The 14,091-nt window shown below is 39.8% G+C and overlaps 5 non-coding genes across 5 annotated transcripts; all 5 read right to left on the reverse strand.

The window, feature by feature from the left end:
* Positions 1 to 7,974: 7,974 nt before the first annotated feature.
* On the reverse strand, positions 7,975 to 8,048 carry trnan-guu. The gene has a single exon. It is a non-coding gene; the product is annotated as a tRNA-Asn (tRNA).
* Positions 8,049 to 8,834: 786 nt separating this feature from the next.
* Positions 8,835 to 8,908, reverse strand: trnan-guu. The gene has a single exon. It is a non-coding gene; the product is annotated as a tRNA-Asn (tRNA).
* Positions 8,909 to 9,244: 336 nt separating this feature from the next.
* On the reverse strand, positions 9,245 to 9,318 carry trnan-guu. Its single transcript has one exon. It is a non-coding gene; the product is annotated as a tRNA-Asn (tRNA).
* A 325-nt stretch (positions 9,319 to 9,643) lies between these two features.
* On the reverse strand, positions 9,644 to 9,716 carry trnak-cuu. Its single transcript has one exon. It is a non-coding gene; the product is annotated as a tRNA-Lys (tRNA).
* Positions 9,717 to 10,269: 553 nt separating this feature from the next.
* Positions 10,270 to 10,342, reverse strand: trnak-cuu. Its single transcript has one exon. It is a non-coding gene; the product is annotated as a tRNA-Lys (tRNA).
* Positions 10,343 to 14,091: the final 3,749 nt, after the last annotated feature.

Raw genomic sequence — 14,091 nt, forward strand, 5'->3', positions numbered from 1 at the left:
TATGGAGAGTAGCACTGACTGGGAGGATTTGAGCCAAATGACATGCAGCTGGGTTATTCTGTGTCAAATCAGACAAAATCCAGGAAAACAGTTGCTGCACCCTTAGATTTTGCTCAAAGTTTATGCTACCTTTAATGTCTTTACACACTTTTTTTCCCAAATCTAGCCGTACCATGCATGCTGTACCAACCTGTAATGGTTCAATCATATTGACATGTTTGTCTTCCACCCTACAAAGTTTGGGCTGTCTATGAATAATACTTTTCATTATATTAATGTCCAAATATTGCTTCCCAGATAATGTGATTTTCAGGCTGTAAAACTGAAGTAATTTCAAGGGCTGAAAATATGAAGACAGGATTTGAACAGAAATATTTTACAGGCCTTGGTTTTGGGACACATTCTTGATATAGACAAGGTTTGAACAAAATCTGAGACAGTACAACAACAACAACAACAACAACAACCTGTAATTCCATTTTAACCCAGAAGACTGACAGTGCACAGGCACCTGCCTGATAAATAGCCTATATTAATTGAAAAAAAAATGCATTTCATTGCCAAGACATATACATTTATCTACTGGAATAGAGCAGTGTAAATATTGCATAAGGGCATCCTCAACCTTACAGTAGGCTACTTGTATGACATGTTATGTTCAGCAATCAACGATTGTTGTTATGCACTGGACTAACGTTTGCAGGTTTTAATTTGCGGGTAGTTAATGTTATATTTACTGTGATGTAACTTTGGCTATGTTCACTGCATATTCCACAAATGAACATGCCATAACAGACATGCAATACTAACATTACATTTTCACACCTACTCTCAGTCACTTAGCCTGCGAATTCCTAGCTAGCAGTTACTAGCGTAAACAAATAGGCGCTAACGTGTACAGTACATAGACAGTAAAAGGGTACAGTAGGCTACTTCAGTTGGCTTACTTTAAACTTACTTCATGTGACTCAAGAGCACAGACTCGCCCATTGTGAAAAGCTGCACGTCTTTTTTGCAGACTTTACAAGAGGCAACTTGTGGGGTTTGTCCCTGTTTAATCCATAACTTGTACTTTTCATCTTCCAGCCAACGTTCATTGAAACGAGAGCAGCATATTTACGAATCTCACTATGGCCTGCCAAGACCCGCCCTACGAAGCAGCTCGATTGGTTGGGGTTAGGCATTTGGATAGCCGACCTATACAAATGGGGTTACGTTACCTTGCGTAAGCATGGACGTCTGGCCAATAAATGCTATTAAAGAGCGGGTCTTGGCATAGCCATAGTGGAATTCGTAATATTGCCTCCCGGCATGGTACAGTAGTGGTTTCATGGGGGCGGAGTCACACCTGGCAGATCGCAGACACACATGCAAGCGAGCAGGTTTCATTTTAAGCTCTCCAACATTTTATTTCTCCATTTAATAAACAAACTATTCAGTCAGATAAGTATTTGTTCTGAAAGAAATAGTGTTACAATTTCAAGCATTTTATCCAAAATGTAAGCACTTTTCAAACCTTGAAAACACAACATCAAAATTCAAGCATTTTCAAGGATTTCAAGCACCCGTACGAACCCTGCTTGTTGAATTAAAGTTGAAAACCCACAAACCATAAGTATCATGTTGCCAGATATCAATTAGACGTACCAGTGTATTTGGCAGGTTGGAACAAATGCTGGTGTTGACAGAGTGGACCACATCCCCGGCGTAGTTGAGGAGGGATGACGGCCTGCTGGTCACCGCCGCAGTCCCTCAATCCTGGTTCCCCCTGTCCAGGCCTTCCAGGAGGTACTGTAGTTTGCACTGGAACTTGGAAAAAAAAACATATTCATGCCAATGAAAAAAGTCTTGCTTTTCAATCTGAATAATGCTTTCATAAAATTATTTAAAATATCATAACATAAGAGAGACACCAACCTGGACTGAACCTGTTCAGGTGGCAGTAGAAAGACTCCAGGGATGTGGACCTTCTGGCACAGCGGTGTTAAGGAAAAACTCAGGAGCAGCACAACTCATTTCACATACGTGATGAAGGTTCAGGAGACCTTGATAACTTACACAGAAGCATTTAATGAACACTCAATTGAGTAAACAATTAAGCAGGCAGTACAGTTAAACCACAATGTGTTATTGTGCAGTGCCGTCCCAACTCTCTGAACTTTCTGTCTTCCTGAAGGTGTATTTAAACTCGTTACATTTAGCTGAACCTTTAAAGGCAAACAAAGATATTGCAGTCACCTAAACACAGATGATAAAGCCTAGTTCAGCCTCTCTCTCTCTCTGGGAAGTATATGCTAAAGTGTGGCAGGCCCACCGATCTCCAAAAGGAGTCAAGGGCGTGGAGCATCAACCATGGATGTATGACGTCGCGATACCACGCTTCAGTCGTGTCGGACAAATGGATCTGTACCGTGAGAGAAGGTGGCAGCAGGAATAGTGTGATAAATACTAGTGCTGTCAGTTAAACGCGCTATTAACGGCGTTAACGCAAACCCATTTTAACGCCGTCATTTTTTTTATCGCAAGATTAACGTTCTTTTTGGCCTAGCAAACTTTGTAGTTTTTTCACATGCTGTTGCAACAACTAGTAACGTTAGAAAAACTACAACACCACACCGGACCTAGCTAGACCGGAAACAAAACAACAGACACACTTGTTTGGGCTTGCGAGCCGGCCAAAGAGTAGTACATACCTGCAAAGTAGTCGCTTTTCGCCGAAAATCGCCATTTTGAATGAGAAAATGTCATCCACGTGAATCGTGTAGATCCGAAGAGTTTTTATTTATATATATATATTAGGGCTGTCAAAATAACGCGTTAATTTAGATTAATTAATCTGAGAAAAAATAACGCGTTAAAATAAATAACGCAGATTAATCCATTCAATATTGACGTTTGACCCGGAGCCGTTCTAGCCACCATTGGACTGTAAAATGAAGGAGGGAGACGAGAATGTGCTGCCTGGATCATTAACTGGAACATTTACTTGTAAAAATCTTCTTCCTGCCAACCCTGGCTACCGAAATCTGGTGCCACTTATATGTCTGCACTTCTCTCTGATGCTCTGAAACAGACGATACAGGTAACACAAACACCGCTGCATGTGACGCTAGTTAACACTATACTCGACAGCAGCTAACGTTAGCCTACCGCTAGCTAGTTAACACTATACTCGACAGCAGCTAACGTTAGACTACCGCTAGCTAATAGCTGGATTAAACACGGTTAAAATGCTGACAGCTAACGCTAAACAGTGTAAAGTTTGATTGTGTTTTACTGTAGAGGATTCAACACCGGTATGGTAACAATCTGCAGCTACCGTCGGAAAAACAACACAGACGGTGCGTTCAATGAAACTGGAAACTACAGCTTCGTGGTGCATTTGAAATTATTGTAAATGTCCCTTTCCCATCTGGTGGTTGTTTTTGTCGTTCAACAGCAATTTACTAGTGAAATAAGTTATTGTTACGGTTATACATTATTATTAAATCATTTAATTTTGACCATATGGCCTTAGTAATAAACAAGCCGTTCTTTAATGTCACCGACTGTTGTTTAGTACCCTTTTTTTTTCTTTTTCTTTTTTTTACTTTCTTAAAAAGTATCGGTTCAGGCACCATTAATTATGTATGCGATTCATTTCAATTAATTAATCACAAAGTATGTAATTAATTAGATTACATTTTTTAATCGATTGACAGCCCTAATATATATATATATATATATATATAAATCTTTCGGTTCAGGCACCGTTTTAAAAGTATCGTTGTATCATGTTGATAAGAGTATTGAAATGAGAAAAAAAATAATGGGACAAAAAGAAATCAAGGGACATTTAGAATAGAGAAAAATGTGCGATTAATTGCGAGTTAACTATGACATTAATGCGATTAATCGTGATTAAATATTTTAATCGTTTGACAGCACTAATAAATACATTTTAGCCATTGAATTCATTTTTCTTCCTTTGGAAGTTCTAAAATCTAAGTAGTGACAACAAAACTGTTGGTGAGTCCACATGATACAAACCCTTCGTGGTCTCGTGACATCCTTAGTTTGCCAATAACACTCTTGAGGCTCTGGACCAAATTTGTCAAAAACTGGTCATTAAGGGGTGCTACAAATGTGAAAAGTTAATTTTTTATAAAGGGCTCATGCAATTTGTACAAAATCTGGAGGGTACGATTTAGGGCCTCTTCTGAAGCCACGCCCACAATGTTGTACTGATTGGTCAAAGTGGCCTATTACACTTTTACTTTAAATATCTGATATTTGCCTGATCAGCATGTCTTCTCTTCATAGCATCACAGCAAATTAGCTATGTATTTAATATCTAAAACATATATACCAAAACCATATTACAAAAGTTATCATTGCTCTTTTTTTAACCAAAATACAGAATATTGATTCATGACAATCATCAACATTGGGACTTTACAGTCAGTGAAGGCAGCAGCGTCATGGCCTTGACACAGTGAAAATATAGCCTCATTCTGACATTTCACCTAAATTAAAACAAGCATTACTGGATAATAATAGGAATTATTAGTGTGCAAACCCAACTAAACTGACTGAACACATATTTGTAGATGCAGAAAATGCTTTTTGTTTGTTGTTTGTATAAATCACTACAATGTAATAAATTAACAATTTATAAAAGTATAAAGTAAAGCTGATCTACTGGCCTTGGGGCTAGTTGGGGGAAAGGTTTTATGCTATGACCGGATCGGATGAAACCTCTAGGAGTTTGTTAAAGTATGACATGTGGAAATGGCCAAAATCACACAAATTTCGAACTTTCAATTCAAAATGGTGGACTTCCTGTTGCGTTAAGGGTATGGCTCCAATGAGCTTTTTTGTACGTCTTGACATGCTACATATGTGTACCACGTTTCGTTAGTCTACGTTAAACGTACTGCAGGGGCTACATTTTTTTTATTTTGTAGGGGGCGCTAGCAAGCCATTTTTGTGTCGCCTATTCCCGAAACCCTTAAAATACGTACATTTTCACCAGACTTGATGCAACCTTTTGTGCTTTTCGCCATCAAAACAGGAAGTGGGTGTAACTTGAGTGTACATTGACCAATTGGCTTTGACCAAAACTTTTCAGGATTCATAAGAGTCCAACCAGGAAGAGCGTCATGTCTAAAAGCCACCATGGGCTTAGCGGATAACGGTGGTACTGCACCCCATGGCCCAGAAAGACTTTTCACATAGACTTTGCATGGCGAAAGAAACTTCTATATTTCAGCGGATCATTTATTGGGGGTACATCAACTTACCAGCCCGAACAATTAAAGGGTCCTTGTTTAAAACGTCACGTTTTTAACATTTTTAAAATTCACTAGTAGCCAAATCCAGAGTTATTAAACTAGGTATGACGAACGTGCATAATGACGCGAGTAGAGTCGCGGGACTGCGCGCGCCCGCTCACATGACTGTTCTCCCGAGGTCCTGTAGCTAGCTGTAATAATGGATATAGCTAATGGTTGTAATTCACCACGTGTTCTATTAATACGTCCATGGTATTATCTTATGATACACCCGAGGGATGTATGTATGCTGTAAAGCCTGTAACGTGGATGTAACGTCATGTATGAAGCGTTTCCCAAACTGGCGGGGCTATCGGCTAGTAGCTATTAGCGGTAGCTAGCATGGATGTATTAAGAGAACGATAATACCATAATTAGCTATATGCCTACATAACGTTACTACAGACATAGTGATTACATTGCCTTGGTTCTCTCTTATGATACATCCGAGGGCTGTATGCTGTAAAGCTTGTAACGTGGATGAGGGATGAAGCCATGGATGAGCCCTGTTCACGAAACTGCAGGCTAACCTTAATAGCTAGCGCTAGCTAGTAGCACGACATAATGATTAAATCTCCTTGGTTGTCTAAATACATCCATCGTTTATTTAGATAAGCATGTAAACGATCAGGAAACACAATGTTTAACATTAGTGAATATTTTAGACAATGAAAACGGCGAGTTCATGAGTTCGCCACTTGTAAGAGACATGAAAGAGAAGGTCATGAACGAGCATGTTGCTACTGGTTGCTACGACAACACAAACAAACTGTTGCTGGTACGCATGTCCATCGTGATGTCATGGGCCAGTCAACACGGAAGAGCCGAGCTCCGTGTTTGCGGTTTTGAGCACTCTCATCGGAATGTACGGGGCTTCCCGCCGAACACTGTATCCAGTTCTCTTAATACATCCATGAGTCCAACCCTGAGGACATCTACAGGCCGATATTGACTCAAAGTTATAGTGCCCCCTAGTGGCAACAGGAAGTAGGCCTAAAAGTCAAGGTGATATACTTTAACGAACTCCTCCTAGAGATTTCATCCGATCAACTTCAAATTCATTTTGTGCCATCTCAAGACCTTAACGATGACAAGTTATTAAAATCTTGAGTTTTCGTCCAACGGTGTGGGCGTGGCGGCCATTTTGAGCATTTATCGATGAACAAAGAAGTTGTTGTAACTTTAGTGTACGTTGTCACATCTGCCCAACATTTCTCGCGTTTGACAAGAGTCCAGGTCTGAGGACATCTATAGGCCAAAATTGACCTTTGGTCATAGCGCCCCCACGTTGGCAACAGGAAATCAGCCTTGACAAACATCATCCGATTTACATGAAACTTATAATGTGTGGTCTACATGTGATACTGAGCCGCCCCCTATACTTTAACCACGCCCACTTACTCAGACCACGCCCCCTTTTATGGCTTTTGAACCATTTAAGGTAGAGTCTTGTGTGAGGTATCATTGAACTCAGGAGAGAGTTCCTTTTAAATTGGTGATGGTTTGATCCACCCCCTATGCTTTAGCCACGCCCCTTTAATAACTAATGACCCGTTTGATGTACACTATTGTGTGAGGTTTCATTGATCTCAGGAGAGAGTTCCATTTTCATTGGTCATGGTTTGGCCCGCCCCCTATGTTTTAGCCACGCCCCTTTCACAGCTAAAGAACTGTATGAGGTAGAGTCTTGTGTGAGATATCATTGAACTCAGCAGAGTTCCCTTTTCATTGGTGACAATTTGCAGTGTCTGAGAACGGCGCAAATGCACGGTCGCAAGGAGCGGTGTCCGCCATTAACCCAGACATGCAAGGAGGTGCGAGGGCCCGTCCAACGCCGCTTGCAGCTTTAATTAAGTTTTGAAATGTTTTGTTTATGACCAATGTTTGTTTACTTTATAAGATATTGCATTGTTTTATTCTAACAGCTCATGGTGAAATAAATCAAAAAACATCATCGAGGGGAGATTGTTACATAAAACATTGCTTGACAGAATTTGCTCAAACTGTTTTTTAAGTTCCAGCAGCAAAATAGTGGAATGCTTCTCATGTTTTAATCAGGTTAAAAATGCTTGAAAAACAGACAGTCAATGTTGTCTGATAATTCCTCTCTGAATGTATTCACGCTGATCTGTACTACAGGTGTAGCCTATTTATTAGTGTCATTTTCACCAGGTCTGACATGTGTGCACATTTTCCCCTCAAAAATTAGGGGTGCACCGAATGTTCGACTACAGAAATTATTCGGCCGTAAATAGCACCAAAAAAAAGTTCAGCCGATAGCATTTCACCATAACACAACAGCAAATCCCACAACATGACAGCATTTCACCACAACAGCAAATCACACAACACGACTGCAAATCACACAACACCACAGCAAATCCTACAACACCACAGCAAACCCTAACCCTAAACCTAATTATGGGCATTCTCAATTGGTGACGTCACCAATTGAGATAGTTGAGACGCTAATTATGCAGGCAAGGGCATTTCAGGCAGTTAAGGAGAAGTTCTTTCTGTGGGAGGAAAAGCTCCCTTTGGCGTAAAATGTGTTTTTATTTACTTTAAAGACCTATTACATACACAAAACAACTATATAACACACTAAATGATGGTGGAAATCCCCAAAAAGCATAATAGGGCCTGTTTTTAAATCATAAAACGTCCCTGGGTGGGCTTGAACCACCATCCTTTCGGTTAACAGCCGAACGCGCTAACCAATTGCGCCACAGAGACAACGCTAGCACAGACCTGAGGGGGTGGGGCCTCACTCTTCAAGCCCCACCCATTTCCATTTGCTACTTTTTTAACTTTAATTCAATATCTATGGATCCAAAGACGTGATACAAACCTTCCGTGGTCTCGTGACATCCTTAGTTTGCCATGACACTCTTAAGGCTCTGGACCAAATTTGTCAAAAACTGGTCATTAGGGGGCGCTACAAATGTGAAAAGTTCATTTTTTATAAAGGGCTCATGCAATTTTTACAAAAAAATAAATGAACGTACTGCAGGGGTTAAATTATTTTCATTTTGTAGGGGGCGCTAGCAAGCCATTTTTGTGCACCTATTCCTGAAACCCTTAAAATACGTAAATTTTCACCAGGCTTGATGCAACCTTTTTTAGTGTGCAAATCAAACTAAACTGACTGAACACATATTTGTAGATGCAGAAAATGCTTTTTGTTTGTTGTTTGTATAAATCACTACAATGTAATAAATTAACAATTTATAAAAGTATTTTTCCCCTCTTTTTTCTGGGCCAGTAAAACTGATCTACTGGCCCTGGGGGCTAGTTGGGGAAAAATGTTATGTTGGTGCCAATTATTTTAGAGTTGATAGCCCATGTAATTGTAGTGATATAAAAAAAGGAATCTATCAGTCTTTAATGTGGAAAGACTCAAACTGCAGGGACTGTATGTCTCCTGACAAAGCCGTTATGAAGGCATAAAGAGCCTCTTCCTCTCCCCCACTGACCTCGTTTTTCCTAAAGCTGCGAATGAGGTTAAAAAAAGATAACTTTCGTCCCTGGGTGGGCTTGAACCACCAACCTTTCGGTTAACAGCCGAACGCGCTAACCAATTGCGCCACAGAGACTTCTGACTGTGCCAATGTTAGGTTTGGTTAGGTTTGGAAATAACCTAAGCGAAACAGCCAGAAATAAACATTTAAAATACGTCATACACATTTTTGGTCATACTGCCCAGCACTAGGTGCCGGCAGTTGTTGACATTATTTATTTATTTAGGCTAACGTTAGCTAGTGATGCACCTATAGTTTCCAACCACAAGGAACTGACTTGTGATTGGGACTGGCATTAACTTCCTTGGATAACTATGACATTGATGACTGAAAACCTACAGAGACATAAGTAAAGTTCTGTCACTGGGATTTTTAATGTTAGGTTACAGTACACTGGTAAGAAAATCTTTTCGTCCCTGGGTGGGCTCGAACCACCAACCTTTCGGTTAACAGCCGAACGCGCTAACCGATTGCGCCACAGAGACGAAGTTGGTGCTTACTGCACAGATCAGGTTTTTTGATTCTGTGCTTCACAGCGACAACGGATAGACCATGAACAAGGGGACTGAGTGAACTGCAGGCGTGTTACTGCTTCGGGGGAAGGGGTTCTTCATAGCCCAGGTAGCACAGTCGGTAGAGCATGAGACTCTTAATCTCAGGGTCCTGGTTATACTCGCGCAATTTATGAACAGATGTTATAGGTTCTATTGGACGCCCCTGTTAACACTTTAATGCGTTACAAATTATGTAATTTGCACCTAAGCATGATGTTTGGCAATTCCCCCAGAAATGGAAAAAAAAAAGGCTATGCGCCCAACGTGGGGCTCGAACCCACGACCCTGAGATTAAGAGTCTCATGCTCTACCGACTGAGCTAGCCGGGCTGCTGGACCAGGATGGAAGGTAGAGAAGATAAAGGTACATTAGGTAGCATATGACACTACAGAGTAGGGCTGAACCGTTGAAACAACGCAGCCACGCTGCTGTGAAAGCACCCTGAACGTTATTAGAGTTAATCGTTGCTAACTAACCGAGCCTTCAGTACTGCGTGCCTGTATCCAGTAACTGCACGTATGGACTCGAGCCCGAATAAAATCCTTCATTTTATTAAAATGGCTGTAAAAGTTGCGAGTCACGTGACCAAATCGCAGCCTTTGCGATTAGGAAATCGCGTTTTAACATATCGCGATATTATTGCAAATGCATTTAATCGTTCAGCCCTACTACGGAGGTCAGTTACCCGACGCAACAGAGCGTCCACTTGTTGTCTTCTGCCAACAATGCAGGGTCGTTATTTTGCGATGAGCTCACAAACTCGCACTCTAAAAACCTAAGGAAACCCCTGGAAATTTTTTTTTACAATCATTGATAAAATTAAGTCAGGCTGGAGAACAAAAACAATCTGACAATTCCCTAACACATAGGAAAAAAAGTACACGCCCAACGTGGGGCTCGAACCCACGACCCTGAGATTAAGAGTCTCATGCTCTACCGACTGAGCTAGCCGGGCTACTGTTGTAGCAATTGAAAGATGGTTTTAAGAACGTGCAGTCACCTTTCCAATACCCTGATTTTTTTTTAGATATAAATTCCATAAAGTTCGTCAAAACAAGTCTGCAAGGAGGTGGTATGATGCGTGGGTAATCACTAAAAACTAGGGCTGTCAAAATAACGCATTAATTTTGATTAATTAATCTGAGAAAAAATAACGCATTAAAAAAAATAACGCAGATTAATCCATTCCAGCCGTTCTAGCCACCATTGGACTGTAAAATGAAGGAGGGAAACGAGAATGTGCTGCCTGGATCATTAACTGGAACATTTACTTGTAAAAATCTTCTTCCTGCCAACCCTGGCTACCGAAATCTGGTGCCACTGATATGTCTGCACTCTTCTCTCTGATGCTCTGAAACAGACGATACAGGCAACACAAACACCGCTGCACGGGCGCTAGTTAACACTATACTAGACAGCAGCTAACGTTAGCCTACCGCTAGCTAGTAGCTGGATTAAAAACGGTTAAAATGCTGACAGCTAACGCTAAACGGTGTAAAGTTTGACTGTGTTTTAGCCGTCGGAAAAACAACACAAACGGTGCGGTCAATGAAACTGATAAACTACAGCCTCGTGGTGCATTTGAAGTTATTGTAAATGTCCTTTTCCCACCTGGTGGTTGTTTTTGTCGTTCAACAGCAATTTACTAGTGAAATAAGTTATTGTTATACATTATTATTAAATCATTTAATTTTGACCATATGGCCTTAGCAATAAACAAGCAGTTATTTAATGTGACCAACTGTTGTTTAGTACCCTTTTTTTTCTTTCATAAAAAGTATCGGTTCAGGCACCGTTAATATTGTGTGCGATTAATTTCGATTAACTAATTACAGAGTATGTAATTAATTAGATTCATTTTTTTAATCGATTGACAGCCCTACTAAAAACGTTTTTGACTTATAAAACGAGTGACACCGAGATCGAAAGATGGCATGCTACTGTGGTACAGCGACATAAGCAGATCCCCTGACGGCTTATGTCGCTCACTACAGCGGAATGTGCAGGTCATCGAAGTGGCATGCCGCTTGTGTTCCACCGGCACATACCGTTAAACGGCAGGTGCAAGTGGTAACGTTAGGGAAGTAATTTCATATATCCTTGCTGATGTCAAAGTTAATATTAAACCTAGCTTGAGCTAACATGACTATTGCTGTTCTTTACAATTGTGAAAGAATGTCCTGAAAATTGTTGCCAAGTCAAAAAGTAGCTATCTTGAATTAGGATTTCACAATCTCTTTTACTGTAAAAGATAAAACCAGTAAAGTTACCTAGGCATTAACCAACGTTAAAGATCAAAATTATGTATGCCATCGACACGTGGCCTGTGGTGACCTGAACTTATGTTAGTTTTGACTAAAGTTACTGAATCTACCTCGATTAACTCTATATTTCCCTATAGGTTCTTAACATAGCACATAGAGGTCGAACTCTGAGTAACAATTACTGCTAAAGCTATTAACGCCAAGTTCATGCTAATTGACGTTAATGTTTAAGATAGCACCGCTAACGTTATGTGCACTGCGTTTAGGTTAACATATTTTACTCAACAGCTATGTGTCAATCAGTAATTACTCCTACATTTACATCAGTATTTCCCAACTAAACACTTTCATTTTAATCGTGACTAATTATTAAAATCTTATGTTAAACTTAAGTCACTTTCTTACCGTGAAGTAGAGCTTGACGTCAGCTAACGTTAGCTTAGCTAAATCTCAAACGTTGGCCTGATGGGCGTTGCTGATCGGTGCTAGGCCTCCAGTTGCGCATCAAATAACTAAAATAAAGCGTTGTAAAAATGGCTTTTACGAGCCGAAAAGTTACCCGATGTATACATTTAACCTTCGTGAATAATCCAAACAACGTTTCAAAAAGTTTAACAAAACTGAAAACGTGCGACACATCTTGTTCAGATATGCTCTAACAACGTGACAGTTTTTTTTTTTTTTTCCCATCCGGGATCTTTAGAACAAGGCCGGGGTGATGATGTTGTCTTATGCTGCGTTCCAGACACAATTTTTAGCCCGTAAGTTACGACCTCAAGTCAGTACTCACGACTTGGTAGCGTTCCAGGCAAAGTCACCACAAACCCTTCCGCAACTCCATGCTGCGTTCCAAAAGTGTCGTAAATCTTGTCCAAATTATAAAGATTTACTGCTGTGTTCTCTATCATTCCTTAACATATATTTGTATGCGTCTTGTTGTAGTTTTTTTTTATTAATTTGTAGTTTCATTTTGAATTGCTATAGTTTTATTGTCGTAATAAAGATGTGAGCACACCTCTATTACAGAGATAATTTGTGACGACCTGACACGCATCATCATTATTATTATACATGCATGCACATCATCTGTGAACTAAGTGACAATGTAACGTTAGGCTATATGTAACCTAACGACATTTCTCGTCGAGGTTAAAGTGTCTTGCAATATCAGTACCCCCACTAACACAGAACGTTTAGGGAACGTTGGGGAACGTTAGTTTATGGTTCCCTAAAGGTTAGTTCGAACCAGACCAAAAACTAACGTTTAGGGAACGTTCCCTCATGGTTAGCTATAACGTTCCCTAAACGTTAAGGGAACCAACCAACGGGAACGTTCTCCTGTGGTTGCACTGTACCTCCACACAACGTTCCCGTTTGGTTGTTTTTGGTTGTTCTGAGTGCGGTTTTGAAAATGTTTATTTATACCAGCTCCATTTAAGTTTTGAAGTAGCATATAAAAGGTTTGCAGTCACTTGATTTAGATTCACTCAAAAAGTGTCTTGCGACATCAGTCTCGTGTCTCGTCACACCCCTAGCCTACTTATTACACAATACCATATCAATGCTACTTCAACATAACATTAAAAGTACAACATTAGGCTATGTATACACACTTACACACATTTTCAGAGGTGGAAGAAGTATTCAGATCCTTTACTTAAGTTAAAGTAGCATTTATGTTCTTGACTGTAGCAGTACTTTGCCTTATTGTTTATTTCCTTTTTATTATGTTTACTGTGTGCACCAAATACACCAAGGCAAATTCCTTGCAAGTGGAAACTTACTTTATGGATATGAAAAATATGAAATATAATATTTAATATAAAAAGCTATGTAGACCTACTGTAACTCATCAGGCAGAATGGTCCCTGTCAGTAGCCTAATCATCAGTACTGTACTGATACATAAACGTGTAAGAACACTTTCCATGTTGGAAACTGATGTATATGCTCTTGGGCATTGTGTTCTGTAACAATATCACATTTATTATATAAGCTGATCACGTGTTTTGTTATATATTAATCGACAAATCAACTTGTAACTATGGTGTGGGATAAATGTAGTGGAGTAGAAAGCACAACGTTTCCCTCTGAAATGTAGTAAAGAAGCCTTCCGTTTAGTTTATAAGATATTGCATGGTGTAGCACCATTAACCCTTATACAATTTATTCTAACACAGTGATGGTAAAACAAGACAGACAAGATAATCAACAAGGGGAGACTGGTATTTAAAACAATGCTTAACAAAATGCTTAACAAAATTTGCTCAAGCTGTTTTTTCAATCACAGCAACAAAACAGGAATGCTATCCCTACAAATATTAGAGAATGCATTACTTTCAGTAGTTAGTCAGTTTAAAACTGATGGTAAAAAAATAGTTGAAAGACAGACAGTCATGTTGTCATTGAGGTTTGATAATGCATCAATGTATACAGTATAC

The sequence above is a fragment of the Sander lucioperca genome, chromosome 17 (genome assembly GCF_008315115.2).
Source record: "Sander lucioperca isolate FBNREF2018 chromosome 17, SLUC_FBN_1.2, whole genome shotgun sequence".
In the NCBI taxonomy this organism is placed as follows: Eukaryota; Metazoa; Chordata; class Actinopteri; order Perciformes; family Percidae; genus Sander; species Sander lucioperca.